This window comes from Mustela nigripes, chromosome 13 (assembly GCF_022355385.1).
Source record: "Mustela nigripes isolate SB6536 chromosome 13, MUSNIG.SB6536, whole genome shotgun sequence".
Classification (NCBI taxonomy): domain Eukaryota; kingdom Metazoa; phylum Chordata; class Mammalia; order Carnivora; family Mustelidae; genus Mustela; species Mustela nigripes.
Genome location: NC_081569.1, coordinates 119696148 through 119715172, shown reverse-complemented (window position 1 = coordinate 119715172; position 19025 = coordinate 119696148).

The window sequence follows — 19025 nt, the reverse complement described above, 5'->3', positions numbered from 1 at the left end:
TACCTGACAACTCTCTTATCTCAAAGTTCCAAGAGCTTAAATATAATCTCAGTGCTAATGACTCCAAATGACTCCCATCCAGCACTGGGCCCTTTATAGAAGACCAGACTGATCTATGCAAGCACCTGCCTGCTCCCTGTGCTTACACACCCAAAAACTATCACAAACTAATGTGGTCAAAACAGAACTCCTCTTACCATGCATTACTTTCCATGCATATTCACTCTGCAACATTGTGGCTTTTCTAGTCTCCACAGTCTCTAGAAAGACTCATGCCCTCACCTACTTGCCTTCACCAAAATCACAGAAGCATCATTGAATGCTCTTTATTTCTTACCTCTGGTGACCAAACCCATCAGCAACTCCTGCCTGCTTTACCTGCAAACTGCATCCCTGACCCATCTGCTCCCCGGCTCCCATCCTAATATCCTCCTCCAAACTACCATCATCTCTTGTCTAAACTGCTGAACTAGACTTCTAACTCTTCTAGCTTTCATGTTCATAGACCTGTAAGATGGAGGTCCAATTGACCTTCAGTAGAAATAAGCAGATTTCAGTGTACAATGTGAAGGCTTCTCATAAATGTTAACTCTCATCCCACTCAAGATATCAACTATTGTTTTTATACCCTTCATGATCATTTCTAGTCCATTTCCAGCTCCCTCGTAAACAACTGCTATTCTGGTAATTCTCAATATAGATTCATTTCCTGCCTTTGGAGTGTATACATAACATAGAGTATATACTCTTCTATATCAATGTACAGATTTCTTTCACTTGATAATGTTTATGACAGTCATTCATGCTTAACATGTATTGAAAGCAGATTCCTTCTTATTGTTCAGTAGAATTCCATTGTGTAAATAAATAGCAATTTGTACATTCAGTCTATCAATGAGTATTGGGTTTTTTCTGGTTTTATGCTATTTTGCCTAAAGCTACAGTGAAAATCTAGTTAAAAATCTAAGTATAGGTATATTTTTAAAAATATTTTATTTATTTGACAGAGAGAGAGAGAGAGAGAGATCACAAGCAGGCAGAGAAGCAGGAAGAGAGAAAAAAGGAAACAGGCTCCCTGCAGAGCAGAGAGCCCAATGCAAGGCTCGATCCCAGGACCCTGGAACCATGATTTGAGCTGAAGCCAGAGCCATCCAGGCACTCCTACGTATGTGTTTTTATTTCTTTGGGGTAACTGTCTAGGACTAGAAATGCTAGGTCATCTGGTGAGGATGTATTTAACTCTATAAGCAACTGCCAAACATTTTTCTAAAGTGGTCCTACCTCACCAACAATTTGTGAGAATTCCAGTTGCTCCACATCTTCTACAAAAACTTAATGATGTTAGCTTTTAACTTTAGCCATTCGAAAGGCTAAAGAAGTGGCTAGTAGAGTAGCTTTTCATTGTGATACACACACACACACCCTATTGGTTTTACCTAGAAAATCCTAGCTAATAAACTTTTCCAGATAGAATCCCCTCTCAGTCCACATCAGCAAACACAGCTTATTACATGACTCATTTTATTACTTTATTGCCTTTTCTTCATAGAACCTCTTACAGCCAGAGGCTACCTTATACTTTATATTTTTACTTATTTATTACCTATTCCTCCCAACATATATTATAATAGATTCTTCATGAAAGAAAATATTTTTTTCAATTATGTTATCTATAGTACCAATAACAGTACCCTGCATATACATTTGTTCAGTAAATTAAACTATATAACTAATGAAAGAAAAAGTGGCTGGTAATATTTATTATGAAAGGAAAACCCAACAAGTATAAGGGAGGTTTTATTCCTAAAACAGTTACCCAAGTTGTAACAAGGCTTCACCTTCTGCAGAAGCCTCTTTAAGTATCCTTGTTCTGTTTTTTCTCCTATATAGGTACATGGCAAACAAAGTATTGAAATTGACAGACATTGTTGTTACTTAGTATCACGTCTCAATACTAATTTGGCATCCAGGAATAGCCACTCTATCTCATTTAGGTAAAGCATTCAATTTTGATCAGCATGACGTCATTGTTTCCACTGAATCTCTGAGAAAGGCTATATATTTCTTTACTCATCAATTCACAAAACTTCCCTTCTTTATGGGAACTATTATGGAGATTATATCAAAGACTACTTCACACTGCCTGACTCCAGACCTGACATAGTAAGAGAAATCAAACGTCAAAACTCAAAAACGAATGTAAAATTTCTATCTTCCAATGCACAGAAGCATCTTGTTCTAGCTTCATAAATGAAATGAGGAGCACTGAGTTTATAATCTAATCAACAATTACATCTTTAGACTGCAAGGAAGTTCTTTGTTGCATCGATGTTAAGATTACTTCTTCGTAACGTTCATCTGTTGGTGCTGGCTCTGCTAACAGGAACAGCACAGATGGTATCTCTTCATGTACATTATCACTTCTCAGTTATATGAAGCCAACAAACCTCCCTCCTCTTGGTCTACCATCCCCTCCCTCCACCATAACTTTGCCAAGATCCTTCAAGAGATCCAAAGAGTACATATACTCTGAACTCTTCACCTTCCCAGTTGCTTTCTTTCTAGATGTTTTCAGTGTGATGACTGACATTTAAACTATGCCCGTTTGAAATCTGACCACAAAACAGAACATATTTACTTCAACTAATCACTAAAACTATGACCACCCTTATACAGAGAGAAAGGAAGGTTTCCTTTACATTAAACATAAGGGAATATCAGGAACCACATAAGTGGCTTATTTAACTCATGAACTCTGACCGTGCCCTACAAAGTGACTTGTTTTGTTTGTGTGTGTGTTTGTTTGTTTGTTTTATAGCCTTCAGAAACCAAATATTCCCAAACACGATGCAAACAATCCAAGAAAACCATCTCTGTTATTGCACTAGTAGATTGATGTCTAATGATGCTTATTTGAAGTGGAGAATATACATAAAGCAGCCAGGGTTCTGAGCCGACTGACTGCACAGATAGGAAAAATGTAGCTACTCCTTACAGGTCTTTTAATATGTATTTATTTTACTATTTTTTTAAATTGGGACTTGGGGGACAAATCAATGTTTCCATCAAAGAGAAAGTGCCTTTTAAGTGCACAACATTTTTCAGGAGCTCCTTCCAACACTAGCATAGATGACATTACCAGAAGAGGGATTGTATAACTAACACGGATCATTATCTGTTGTTGGGATTTCTTTTCAGTGAACAAGCAATTAGTCTGTCAAAGATGGAACTGAGTTCCTAAAACGAATGTCTAAAAGATGCCTACAACTCCTCGCCATGTTCCTGAGAAAAAGAAAGATTGGTTTTCATGCAGAAGTGAGATTTTGACTGCTTTTTCCCATGAGAAAAAAATTACTAGTCCTCAGAAATTTTTTCATATCTGCCTGATTTGTATCCAGTCTTGTTTCGCACATTTTAAAGCAATTCTATGCATGCTTATTTCTCCTGTTATCTGTATGTTTTCTTGCAGGATTACAATGGTTTTACCATTATTCATCTTTTTCCAAACATACGACAGGCAAAAAGCATTGATGGGCAGTGAAGTAAATATTATATAAGATGATATGACATATTCTACAACAGAGGCTCTGGTCACTCTCACCATTAATTTTAAGATCAACTGCATTAAAGTGATTAAATTTGCCCCTGACCTACAAGGAAGGGCTGAAAGGAGATACCTATAAAAAGAACGAAACAGTTCTGCCTTCTCAGTTAGCAGCAAAGGTTGTCTGCACTAAATTGAATCTAACTCCGGATAAAACTAATCAGATTTTTTTTTTTTTCAGATTAGCAGTTCATTGGGTAAACAGACAAAAGGTTACCCTTAAGATAAATGGTCTTAATATCAAATCCAGAACATGGTAAACCCGATCTGTTGCCTTCACCCCCACTAAAAGCATCACAAATCACCTATGGATTTTTTAAAAAAGAAAAATGAGGAGCTATAAGTTTACTACCTCAGAACTAAAATTTTAAATGAGTTTTGGGAAACACTTCGGGTTAATTTTTCACAATAATGATGTATCCATTGAAAAATGGTCTTCTAATGTTATGAATAGATTCAGCAAGTATTCATTTGCCTGACACAATAAAATTCTTTTTTAAAAGTCTGTTTTCTTAAACTTTTGACTAAAAATAGAAAGCTCGTATTGGCAAATTCACAGGGCTTTATTTCTCTCTTGAAATTTTTAAAATCAAATTTTGTTTTTACACTTAAATTTAAATTTGCTTTTGTTGATTTTATCTTTCCTAATTGTTTTTTCTCTCTGAACTGGTAAACAGAAAACTAATTTGACACATATCCTTTCACATGTTTATATTATACATATAATTATATTACACATACATCTATAATAAACACTATATACTGTACTGTTTGGCCTGATTTTAAAATTGTATTTAAGAAGGGGTACCTGGTGGCTTAGTCATTTAAGCAGCTGGTGATGATCTCCAGGTCCTGGGATCAAGCCCTCCATGGAGCTCCTTGCTCAGAAGGCAGTCTGTTTCTCTCTCTCCCTCTGCACTTCCTCCTGCTTGTGTTTGCTCTTCCTCTCTCTCTCAAATAAATAAATAAAATCCGTTTTTAAAAATTGTATGTAAGAGGCAACATATTATAGATACCTCCTTTTCCACTATAACAGAATGCCAAAGAATGAATGGCTTATAAAATTTATTTTATTTTTTAGAGGTGACATAACATAACATTTGTATCTCCACTCTCAATATTTTAATGAATGTAACACGAAGAAATGTATTTCTCGCAGTTCTAGAGAGTGTGAAGTCCAAAATCAAAGCACTTAGAGTTACAGACTGATGAGAACCCAAGGGTCCACTTGCTTGTTCGGTCATCTTCTTTCTATGTCCTTGCAAGATGGAAGCGACTAGAGAGCAATCTAGGGTCCCTTTTTCAAGGGCACTAATCTTATTCATGAGGGCTTCACCCTCATGAGCTAATCATCTCCCAAAGGACTCAATTCCTAATATCGCATTGGGAATTAGGATCTGAACATATGAATTTTGAGGGAGAGACACAAACATTCAGCCTGCAATTAATGCCCTTCTACAATTTACTTCTTTAACTTTGTATTATACTTGAAACTTCAAGATTCACTGTAAACATTTTAAGTGCTGCATAAATTCTAACTCAAAAGATAACAAATTTTTTATCCATTCTGACATTGATGAATGTTTTAGGATTTTCCCCCCAAATTTCCCCTTCTGCAAAAAAAGTTCTAATAATATCCTTATATATCTAGCCTGATTCATACGTGATATGCAAGATTTTCTCAAAGTCATTGAATATCTGGGGATGCTAAAATGTTTTCAGGGAGTCCATAAAATAAAGGTCTTTATATATTAGTAAGTAGACATTATTTGACTTTTCACTTTCCTGCTCTTAGGAGTGTACAAATGAGTTGTTGAGAGGCTACTGACATTATTCTGATGTGCTTGTGTTTTCAATATTTCATAATTTTGATTTCTACTACGATAAATAATATTATATAAAACTTACATTAGGAGAAGTAAGGGGAAAATGAAGGGGGGATTGAAGTGGAAGATGAACCATGACAGACCATGGACATGGGGAAATAAACTGAGGGTTTTAGAGGGGAGAGGGGTGGGGAATAAGTAAGCCTGATGATGGGTATTGAGGAGGGCACATATTGCATGGAGCACTGGGTGTTATATGAAACAATAAAACATGGAACACTCCATCGAAAACTAATGATGTACTATATAGTGACTAACATAACATAATCCAAAAAATTTACATAAATGAAAGGTTTTTGGTAGACTCAATTTTTAAGAGTTTAAAGTAGTCCTGGGACCAAAAATTTTAGAACTATTGAGAGAAGCTATATATACTTAGAAATATCCAGAAGCAAAAGGTTTATGATACTGATAAAATGCCCTGCAAAGTATTTGTACTACCTTTGCATTCCCATAAAGAATACACCTTAGCTCCCTTTATTGTAAAACCGATTGATTTTTCTGGCAATGATAAGAGAAAATAATGTCTCAAAGTTTTGGTTGTTTGGCATTTTTCTGAATATAACGCTAAAGGTAAGTTACGTTCATTTAAACTAATAGAGTAGCAGAGTTCGGCACTCTCATGACTCTGACATGCGTGGTTTCAGTTGTATATAATGTCAGGACGAGAAGGAGGTAGAGAGAACAGGTTCCGTAGCTGATGAGCACTTGGAAATGGAAGATCATCCGAACCTCAGTCCTCAGTCTGCTGTCTTACTACTTTACAGACTCCTGTCAATCACTGAGGTACACATTAGGTGAGTGAGAGGAAACCAGAACACTTGTTCATAGCTGAGGTTTTTTTTTTTCTTTTTTTTTAAAAGGAAATTACTTACTGTATTTTTATGGCAGGAGGGAGAAAGTGTTAAAACGGTTTCTAATGAAGTCAGATATTTAAATGATGAATGACTAATGTGTTTTGTAGAAACAAAAATAAACCAATAAATGATAAAAAAAAAACATATTTTTAAACTGTTTAAATAGTTCAGGGAAAAACAAAATAATATAATATTAGTATCTCCACTGCCCATATTTAATGAATGTAATACTGTCACATCTACTTTACTTTGCTAAGAAATGTAAAAACTTTTTTTTTTTTTTTTTTACAAAAAAGTATAAAGTACAAAAGTACTTTTCTGGAAAAGATGTGCTACCTTTTTAACCTTGCTTTGAAACATTTCAGTAAATAGATATAAACAATATATATAGTCTTAGTTTGTGTGTTTTTAAATTTACATAAATGACATTATTTTGTTATGATATTCAGCAACTTTTTTCTTCTACTCATTACTGTTTTTATGATATATTCATGTTGATTTAAGCAGAAGTTTACTATTCTGATACCAACTCCAAAGGTTTCTATAGGGATAGTATACCGCAGTCTATATTTTTATTTTTACTTTTCTATTGATAGCCATGTTCACGATTTCCATGCTTTTCAATATCCTACAAATAAAGGCAAACCTTCATAAAAGAAGAAAAGTGATTTCAGCATAGTTGCAATGTAATAGGCCACTCTGTTTCCCAGGTGGAGAATAGATTGGAGTAGAGCAAGAATGGATTTAAGGAGGTTACAGCAGTAATCCCCATGAACTACATCAAATTAATCCCCATGAACTATGTGAATGAATCCCCATGAACTATGTTAAATTAATCCCCATGAACTATGTTAAATTAATCCCCATGAGCTATGTGAAGTAATCCCCATGAGCTATATGAAGTTAATCCCCATGAGCTATGTGAGGTAGTTTGAACTAGGGTTGTAGCAATAGATACAATATCAATAGAAAGAAAGATGAGAGAGAGAGAGAGATGTGGCATAACAATTTAGGTGTGTTTGGTATAATCCATATTTAGTAAATATGGATTATATGTTTAAAAAAATATTGAAAAGAGCATCTGAAAAATATATAGAACCATGGGCTCAGTATCTTCCTCAAAATCTACTCTTTTACCAGCCACTTATCTTTCAGAGACTCATGTTTTATTAAGGCTTCCTACTGTCTTCCAATTTCTTATCATATACATAGTAGTACATTTCTCCTTCTTCTTATCTGTAAGCATATCCTTGAATCCAAGCTACTGGGTCTTACTTATTTTTCCCCCTTCGATGCTTCTGGTCCTTGTTTTGCTTTTCTCTTTGCCAAGGAGGTGTTGACTATTACAGGTCTACTCTTCCTCCAAGGTCCAGTTCAAAAGCCACTCTTCACTGATTCTTCCACAAAACGAGTTGTATTAATATCTCTTTTCATGCAGTACTCTATTACAGAGCTTGCATTTGTGTTTTTTATCTCTTTGTTCTTGTGGCCAGATGGAAGATTTCTCTTGATCTATGTCCAATTCTACTAACATTGTAGGTTCTCCATACATATTGCCTACTATTATTATAAGGACCCACTTTATAGAATACCACTGCTTCAGGGACCAGAGTTAAAGCTTACATAACTGGATATACTTGCATTGCTTCTGGATTCAGGATCTTGGACCTCCTCTGCTCTGGCTTTCTCCTCTCTGTCATTTCTGTCTTTACTTTCCAGTGGCTATGCTTGCCTTGAACTCTGTCTTTGGTTTTGGAAGCCCAAAATACAGTAGGTTTTGTATAGAAGATTTAACAAGGTCTGCCCTCAGAGTAGAACCACGAAACCTGAAACCCACCAGGACCATCCTCTTCTATGTTCGGTCTTCCTTCTTATTAGTCTCTTCTTTGGAGCCTTTGAGGTTTTGTTTTTGTTTTTAAACATTTCTGAGAATTTCCATTTATCTGCAGAAGAAGCAGTCCAATAACAACTGTTTAGTTCTTAGTCTGCATTACATTTCCTTTTTTGTTTGTTCATTTGTGAAGTAATAGAAAAGATACCAGTGGTTTCTGACCCTAATTTCTGGCACAGGGCTCCTGAAACTCTTGTAATTTCCTAAATAAAACCACTAGGACCATTTTCTGTTTTTTTGTTTGTTTGTTTGTTTTTAAGATTTTATTTATTTATTTGGCAGAGATCACAAGTAGGCAGAGAGGAGGTGGTAAGCAGGCTCCCCAGTGAGCAGAGAGCCTGATGCGGGGCTTGATCCCAGGACCCTTAGATCATGACCTGAGCTGTAAGCAGAAGTTTTAACCCACTGAACCACCCAGGCGCCCCCCAGTTTCTGTTTTAAAATTTGGTCGTTAATCCTGGTTCCTGACTACAGGGCTCCTAAATCATTTTGAAATTTCATGGGCGAGAGGGATGTTTTTTGGTTTGTTTTCATTTTTTGTTGTTATTGTTGTTGTTGTTCTAACATAGTGACTCTGGATAAGCTCCGGGATGGCTTCTAGATGGGAGCTGGAAATGTTAGCCCCATCTTCCATACTATGAAGAAGAAGGGCTGGAAATGGAGTTACTAATTGATCATGCCTCTGTGAAGAAACTTCCATAAATCCCCAGTAATAAGGAGTTTTGAGCATCCAGGTTGGTGAACCCATCCATGCACCAAAAGAATGACACACCCCAATTTCATTGGGACCAAAATTTCTGTACTCAGGACTGTCCCAGAGCTCCCTCTAAGTACATCTTTATCTGAGGTTTATCTGTATCTTCTATCATTCCTTTAACAAACAGATAAACTTGTTTCCTACAGTTCTGTGAGCTATTCTGTGTTAGTGATCGAATGCTATCTTCAAGTTAGAGTGTGGAAATTGAGTTAAATTATACAGCACTCTGCAGGTGTTGGACAATTGTTTGGTATGGGAAAAAAAATAAAACCATATACCATCTCTATGCTAAATTGTAGTTCTTTAAGAAAAATATTCTGGCATTCTTTGTTTCCTGTAATAGTATCTGAGAAATAAATGATAGACAGTAGAATATTCTTTATGGAATGGTTCTGACACGATAATGCTTAATATACTTTAAATCCTTCAAGGTTGGGAAAGTTATAGTGCTATATTTTTGCACTATTTAAAAGTATGAATTCTATACCAATATCATATACTTGACACTCTCCATTAACCATTTGAAAAATATAGATGTTATATTATTTCCAGTAGCCTTTAAACTAAAATATTGGGAATTAAACACTCATCGGGTTTTTTTTTTTTTTTAATGTAGAAACATATACAGAACAACAACCTACAAAATATAGAATAATCTCTGGAAAATAATATTGCTGCAAAGCAGACACAATAAAGATGCTACATTAAACATTGAAAGTAGTAATGCTGAGAATCAGAAAAAAGAAGTTTAAGATCAAATAAGAATTAGCTTCCACTAGTCTCCCATTCTTAGGGCCAAATTGTCCTTTGAAATTTGGAAATATTCTTGAAAGGAATATTTGTCCATATTTGAATTAAGCAAAGGCAATGTAAATTCCTCGGAATTTCTCCTTCTACATCAATTCTTAATGGATAAGCATGGGATTTTGAATTCCCATACTGTTTCTTCAAAGAATTTCCTTGAAAAAACCCCCAGATGTGGGCAGGAAGAGGATTTGTTTGCAGCTAACAATAGGCAGTTGGGTATCCTAGGCATGTATTCCAAGGATACTGTTAATAATAAATGTTCTTTAAAGATGTTACCTGCTATAAAGAGTACCTTTCTTATATTTTTCAAGACTCCAAATCTGCTATATCTACTATAAATTAAAGTATAATTATCACATTTTAGAAGATGAAATTTAGCATTATTAAATCCATTCATAAAGATTAAAGTCAGAGGTCAATCAAAAAATGTATCTTCCATTCCACATGCATTTACTGAATATCAATCATGGTTCAGCAGAAACGGTGAGCAGTTGAATTATTATGTATTCATAATGCAAGTATAGCTAAGGGGCTATAAACACACACCAAAAGGACATATTCTGGTCCATCCTATGCACAATCTTACAAATTCTTTTTTTCCAAAGACACCAAAACCATTTTCTTCTAATTCATTATTTTCACCTGCCATTTGGGCATTATCTCATCTTTCCATCACTAACCCACTTCTGAGTCATTTCTCTACCTTTTCCTCAAAATGTGTGGAAAATTTCTTCTTCGTAATATTATTTCTTTCCTAGATCTTTCTTTTCATTCTTCAGTTGCTTCATTGTAATCTCTACTTGTCATCCCATTCTTTTTTTTTTTTTTCCAAGCAGACTTTTTTCTAAATCCTATCTTGCATTTCTCTCTGAAACCTGAAAACAAGTGTATGCAGGAAGACTTAGATGGTGTTAGAACTCCACCAGATTAACTTCTGTCTTTATTCTCTTGCCAAGGCACTTAGCCTACATGACAAAAATTAAATTCAGAAGATGGGCCTCTACAGTGTAAATCTAGCAGAATGAAATGGTCTTGCTTAAATGTAAAATAAACTATGTAATCACATTCCCATAAATGGTGGGATAAATTCCTCTTGACCACGTCCTATCCCAACCACTTCTTTCAGAGAGAAAATACAAATCAAAATAATTTAATTGAGGCCAGAGCCATTTCCTGCGTAAAAGAGAGAGAAAGCGTTAAAAATTATGTAGCAAGATAATTTATAGAAGTGCGAATTTCTATCTTGTTCTCATTGTTATAAGAAACTTAATGAAATTAAAAAAAAAAAAAAATCTCTCTTCCCCTTTCCCTAGTTGTAAGGGAAGCCAATCTTTTATGTTGAAAGATCAAGCTTCTTTGTATCAGCTTCTCCTTTAGGGAATTAAACTGCAATCCTTCTGAGATCAGAAATGAGGCTTCTGCTCATTTTAGAACACTGAAGTGACTCTATATAAAGAAAGATAACTTCCCAAACCAGGAAACATATACCTTGGGTGGGGAGAGATCTTCCAACTAATGCATATCTATGTACTAAGAAGTAGTCCCCAGGAAATTGAATTGTTAGTGCTACAACATGGGAGCCTTTATCAAAATCTTTGTGCCCAGAGTTGACACCCACAGAAAGAAAATAAAGCTGAATGATGTTAATGAGCCATGGTAACAATGGGTCAGGAGCACTAAGCAAGGCAGCCACAGGGACTAGAGGACGAAAATCCTTTCCAGAATATTTGGACTTGCCTAAACTAAAGATGGTACCCAAATCAAATGATTTTGATTTACTTTTCTGTGTTTGTTAACTGACATTTCCCTTCCCTGTATAATATAGAGAACATGTGGAGGTTGGTGCCACCAGGTGCAAAGTACAAAAGAAAAGAACACAAGGAACCCAACATGGGAATGGAAAACTACTATTTCTAATGATATGGCCAAATCCTTGCTCTTTGGGCAACCATATTTTCTTCAGAATGAGTTTAGACTGTAGAAGGTATGATTAGTGTTTGGCTATTGATTGTTTATGTCTTCTACAGAATTTCTTCCAAAATCTCTGATTCTCATTTGAGGATTTACCTTGACAAAGATACTTCTCTCAGCCTGATTAAACTTGGGCCAGATCTCCTCCTGACTGTAAGACCTGAGCTCCCTTTTCTTAGAGATTTTTACTTTAGAAAATTTTCTTTCTTTTTTTTTTTTTTTTGAAAATTTTCAATTGTACATTCTTTCTTTGCCCTTTTAGGTTGTAAATCTTTTGCCTGTCTCCTGCCCATTTTGCAACCCAAAAATGATTTTCTCAAGGACTTGAGAACTTTATTTTTGAAATATAAATCTAATCATATCAATCATCAAGAAAGATAGCATCCTGTTTTGCAACCTTTCTGACAGGATAGGATCCTAACTTCTCTCAATATCAATCAGGTAACCTAATCACATTGACCAACTTCCCCTTATTCCCCAAATACTTTTCTACTAGCTCACCCCAATACTTAGTAGCCCTCTTGCCTTTTGTTTCAGTGGGGTTGGGTTCAATCTCTCTCTTCTCTTGCAATAGTCTTAGATAAAATCTTTCTCACCTGCTTAACTCCATCTAAATTTTTCACATGGCTTGGGGTGAACTAATTCAAAGAGGGCTAAGAAAAGAAGGGGAAAATTGTAGGTCCTGGGGATATTATTTAACTACGTCCATCAAGCCATGCTGCACTGAAAGCTGCTCCCAAACTTTTTGTAAGGAAAAGCAAGTCCTTTTTGCTGAATCCAGTTAGAATTGAAAGGATTTGTGTTTGGCTTTCATTTGTTTTTGTTTGTTTGTTTTTTTTCTTTTATGTTTGCAAGATGTCCAAATTGTCATAGCTGGTCAACTAGTAAAGGAACCAGCAGAGTTACAGTTCTTATTTGTAGGGAGATTAAGAATAAAAACTTGTACTGAGGAGTCAGTTTGGATCCTTGATTGTGGGACCACAGTTTGCCCTCCATCACTACCCCATCTCCCCCTCTCTAGTTCCTGTAAAATAAGGCAGAAGAAACATTGATTCCATGTGGTGAATCAATGTGGTTGTTGGTCAGGGCATTTCTCCAGAGTTGATGACCCCAGAGGAAACCAGAGTGGACTCTCTTCCTGAGGTCAGGGAAGGAGTCTTCCCACAGAGAAGGATTCAGTTTCAGTCCATGAATCTTGAAGAACAGGATGCTTGAGGGGAGAGCATGCTAACTGGAGAGTAGGAAGATCCTCCAAAATGTGTCCCTCCCACAGAACCCTCAGATTCTAGGTGTCTTCTCATGTGAAATTTAAAAGGAAAGGCCATACTCTCCTTGTTCAGAAGTTCCTTGCGTGATTGCCCTAAATCTCTGTAAGGAAATGTACACAAATGCTGTAGATAACACAATCCAGCAGGCTCATTTCTGGAATGCAGGGGAAGTGGGTCACTATACTATTTTTCCTCATTGTTTCTATACTATTTTTCCTCATTGTTCCTGCGAGGGGAGGGGTGTAAGATCATTCAGGGGCCTAAGGCCCATGGCCTTCAATAATAAAATTGTTTATGGTCATCAGCTCATAAAAATTTACAGGACTTCAAAAAGTTCATTACCTTATAGGAATGTCCTGGAGATGCCAGAGACAGATATGATCATAAAAGCAAATCTTTTGCTTCCCCTCTGTGGGTTAGCTAATGGGGGGGGGGAGGGCTGGAGAGGGGCTCCATCTCAGCCCTGAATTATCTAATAGGACAGTTTGAAGGAGATTAGAGCAGAAAAAACACAGGAAGAAGGAAATCTTACTGTTTATAATCTTACTGGTAAGGTGGATAATTTGGTTCTATATTGCCCTCAACCAGTTAACAGATATCTTCAAAACACAAGGGAAATGGAGAACTCCATTAGTTATCAGATTTTGCCTGAGATTTCCTAATCTTAGTTAAATTGTAATTTATGAAGCAAGCAATAACCTACTTTCACACCTCCTATAAAAATAAACTTAACATCCTCTAATTTAATTACCTCTATTTCTGGTGATGGTCTCTAGGTCTTTAAATACAACATACAGATTTTTTTAAAGATTAAAAACAAAAAATAAAACTGGTATATTAAAAAAAAACAAACCCAGCCCCACTCTGCCCCCTTCAAGAAAGCACCTTCTACAGTTCCTTTAAAGATAGCTTTACATTAGCAAACAGCAAAACATGTCATTGAAGTTGAAACTAAAATTAAAAAAAAAAAAAGCAGGCCTAAGAATGCTTATATTTAATTATGGCTGCACATAATTAAGTGTGGCAATCTGGTGATAAAACCTTTAAGTAATGACTCATAAAGAGATAAAAAGGGAGCATGTGTTTACTCAGTTCGCAGCCTTCCTCAGAAGCTGGCATCGCTCAGGTGCTAATGAGACACCTGTTGCTGGGGACACCGGAGAGGGAGCGAGAGTGAGAGCGAGAGCGAGAGCGAGAGCGAGAGAGAGAGAGAAGGCGAATCAGTCGTGACAGAAAGATGAGGACTAGGCATTGCTGCAGGTGGGTGACTTTGCCAAGATGGCTGTCAGGAGGTTTAAGCTCTGAGGAGATAGTTACATGAAAGCATACAACTGAGACAACTAAGTCTGTATTTTTTCAAATAATAATAATAAAAGAATTGAGAGTGAAAAGAAAAAAGAAAAACATTTCTTCCTTCATTTCAATGATAAATCGTAAACCAATCTCTCCATTTTAAGGTCATAAGGCATTTCAGTCTTTAGGGACTTAACCATATGAAATTCCTTTTCTTTGTGCTGTTTCAAGCAACTGTGTTATGTGTGTGTGTTTCAGAAATATTATTTAGGCTGGGTAGTCATGTTTCACTCCTTTATGCAATTTCAAGAGATTATTTTCTCTAGCTTCAAAAATGAATACAGAGTTATGCGCATGTGGTACCATAATAGAAAAATAAGCTCACATTCTGATCTTTGTGCCTGGGTTGGGCTCTTTTTCTGGCTCAGTTGCCTGTCATCTCACATACTAAGAGATATGACTGTATGTTTCTCCTATCCCAGCAAGGAGAAATGGGGCATTAATATCTGGATTCCTATGGAACCTTAACAATGTATTAGAATTTGACAAGGCTAATGGCCCAATGATGAGAAATGAAGACAAGACTTTTACTCCTCAAAGGTGAAGGGTAAAATTGCTAGCACTTTCTTCCCTAGAGAGCTTTAGACTTGTCACAAAACAACCTTTTTCACTCTTAGAATTCTTCTCTCTGGCCTATTCAACCTTTGGCTATAAGCAGAAACCACCACCAAGGAGCTATTTGGCACTGAGTTTAAATAAACACATGCTATATGAAAGCAGGCTCTAACAACATCTCAGAAGGATGCCTTGCTATTTCTGGAAATGGAAATTGCTCATGAGTTTCAGGGAACATCTGAAGTTTTGAAAGATTGAAGTTAGAGTAAAATAAATGGACTTTTGTTAAACATATGCAGAGGGGAAAAAAATCAAAAACTCCAATGGCTAATTAATAATCTTTTGAGGCAGGACAAATATAGGGAACTATTTGGAAGGAAGAATCACAATTGACAGATTGTTTGGGCTCAATGTAGATCTGGGCAGTGACAATATCAATAAGGGTCCCGCAGTGAGCATTTGCCACCCAAGTTTGGCCAGCAGAGACCGGCCTGTGTCATAGCCCTACCTCAGGAGCTGTACAACTTCAAAAAAGAATACTTATTCTAAGCACAGTGTCTCTGTAGCCAAAATAAATGGGTGGCACTCAAATGTCACCTATGAGGCTCCCATCCCCCAATTCCCCAAAAAACAAAGGGAGATTATTCAGCATGGAAAGTGAATGATTACCTGGTAGATTATCAATGGTCAAATAAATGCACCAGACAATTACTCAACATCTTATTTAATTTCATTCTCTAGATTGTTTTATGAAAGTATGTTAAATACCCACATTATAAAAGAGCCAATGAATGAAGGTCATAATGCCTTGCTTAAAACTTGGCAGAGTCTTTTTTTTTTGAGATTTTATTAATTTATTTGAGACTTAAAGAGAAGAGACCTCAAGTATGACAGGGTGTGGGAGGGCAGGGGAGCAGAAGGAGAGGCAGAGGCAGACTTCTTTCCACAGCTGCTTAGCAGGGAGCCTGATGTGGGGCTCATCCCAGGACACTGAGATCATGACTTTGAGATCATGACTTGGGGTGAACGCAGATACTTAACCGACTGAGCCACTCAGGTCCCCTAAAACGTGGAAGAGTCTTAATTTCAGAAAATATTCACTTTATACTTTTTAAGTAATTTGCTCTAATACAACATGTAAGAAATGGCTCAGGTCTACATAAATTTACATAATTTTATAAAAATTTACATTAAGCAGTTTACATACAGTTTTTCATAAAAACATTAATTGCATAAAGGAACATCAACTTGGATAGAAATCTTAAATGTCAGATATTTATATTTTATGTTAAGCTTTATATCTTACAGGTTTACATTCATTTTATGTTTTTACATTAATTGCATTTTTATGTTAATAGATTTTATTTTCTACAAGACAATTCCATGAGTTGCTCTTAGCAACTGATTGCTTTCTGCAGAGGACATTTCAAGTGACACAGACAGCAACCTGTATGGAATAAAGCAATCTCTGAAATGGGAAGAGCATACCTTCCTCCTAGAAAAAGCTGGAGAAGAGGGTATAAAAGATATGGAGGGTATAAGAATCAGTTAGTTTATAAACAAATTCTGCCTCTTTTCATGAAGTTTTCTCTAGATTTTTTTAAAGATATTACTTATTTGACAGAGAGAGGGAGAGCATAAGCAGGGAGAGCTGTGGAGGGAGAGGGAGAAGCAGACTCCTCACTGAGCAGAGATCCCAACACAGAACTCGATTCCAGGACTCTGGGATCATGACCTGAACTGAAGGCAGACGCTTAACTGACTGAGACCCCCAGGCACCCTGCTCCAGATTTTAACTTTTGAAATTTCAGTAAATTGAGATATCTGGCATAGGAAAGGAATATAATCCATAACTTCATTTTGAAAGTATAAATATATTTGAGAGACGTTGTCATTTTGAGTCACTTCGCCGGGGAATTTTCAGCCCACAACCTCGCTTTGGTTGTGAAGGGTTGACTGGCTTTGTGGGAAGTTGGTGCATACTGGCAAGAAGCCGCCGTGCCATGCCCCAGGTCCGCTCACTGCAAATGCATATATAGGGATTGGCACTCCCTATACAAAGGGCATCTGTGGAAACAGGGAACCTTAGTGATGGAATGCCTTCTGAGCTGTTTTAGGGGCAAAGGAAGGTACTGGTTGAAAGAATTGCTTCTACTGGATTTTTTTTTTTTTCAATGCATCTCAGATTTTCCCATTACAAGGTATGATTTATGCCTTTTCAAAGCCTAGTTGCATAATCTCTCACTTTCTTGTTTCAGCTGCAGATTCTTTCCCAGGCATTCTCTTCCAACAGGCAGAGTGTATATCTTAATGGTCCTTTTGGCTACACTTAAAAGGTTAGGAGTTCTTCTTATTAAAAAGTATACATTTTCACTTCACTGTTCTATTTTCCTTATATCCGTTGTATCCTGTATTTTTAGCTCAGAATGGTTGCCGTAAAATGTTGAGCTTCTAAACACAACTGCTGTTTCTATTAGAAATAACTGTGAAACAGTTTCTACTTTTCTATTCCTTCTCATGAAAATCGATTATTCTGTTTTCCCCTTGATCACTCATGATTTACACAATTATAGTGAGAAACTTCTTTTCAAAGTCAAAATGAAAAAGTTGCCATATATAATTGTGCTGAAAATGCTATAATAAATGTCAGAAACCTGTTTCTAACATTTTAGGAAACGTTTCAAATCATGTTTCTGATACAATATTGCTATAAAACAAAAATATCATGTGTAAGTATCTCTTATTATTTTTTTCTTTTCTTTTTAAAAAGATAAATAACTGATTTATAAACTGTGGGTTTTTTCCAACTAATTAATTCTCAGTTGATCTAGTCTATTACATACAGACTTTGTGCTAAATTATTTATAATTCTTAACTATTTAATCCTTATTTATTCTTAACTGTTAATCTATTTCAATTGATGTTAATAATTAGACCATAACTTTTACTTGGACCCTCTAGTTATTATTTGGTGCCACCCATAAATAGCCAATCCCTACCAGATTTTAGAATTATTCATGAATTCTCAGGGAAATAGAGCCAAGGAAATAGACATGTCATTATTTTTATTGTTCATATCTGTTGAGTTCCTCTCTCCTTTGTCTTCATTTTATTAAAGACAAAAATGTCAATATTATCATTGATCAATGATATGATTGAGAATATGCTTCTTGCACTTCATATAATTCTTTTATATTTCAGAACACTTTTTATTCATGCTTATTCTTTGAATCACTTTGACTTTTTTTGTTAGTAAGCTATAAATGAAAATCTTTAATATTGTAGCTCTGATATAATTAAGTTTCTTTTTAAGAATCCTGCTTCACAAAATTAAGTGCTTCATCAACTAATATTTTGACTACTTTACATTTAAACAGCAAAGTGAAGAATTGATTCAGAATTTCATTTGGCACTTGAATGGATTTTTTTTTTCCCTCTGAACAGTAAAAGACAATAGTCCTTAGCGATCATTACCCTGAGCCTGGCAGCTAGATTTCCATTCCTAGTCAACCTACCATGTGGTTAGATTCATTTGTTAGAACATTTGATTGACTATAGTAATGCTTTGTAGTTAATGTGTTTAAGTCCTTTACAACCCCTTCAGGTATTACAATCATATTTATTCAACTGAAAATGCCATCATTTTTTTTCTTTTCTTTAATAATAACTGTAACAATCTATATCACAATCTTTAAATTCTATAAATATTTAAGGTATATAACAAATGAGGATGTATGTAAGAATCTTCTTATGTGTGTATACATACATATATATGAATCACATGTGTAGATTTAATAGAATTTTCGAACGGGAGGATTGCTAATTCATTTTAATTAATGAAGTCATCTAAAATAAAACATTGTGAATTTTCTGGGGACACAGATGCTTAACAACCAGGACAGGACTGATATCCATTTTATGTGACTCTAGATAATGATTTTTTTTTTATCACAAAGATTTGTTACCCTTGGTATATGTGTGAGCTTGGGGGAGGATGTGGAATTGTATGTGCGTGTGTTTTGTAGGTGTGTGGCTTTGTGTGTCATACAGAGAAAGATGAGGGGATTAAGAACATG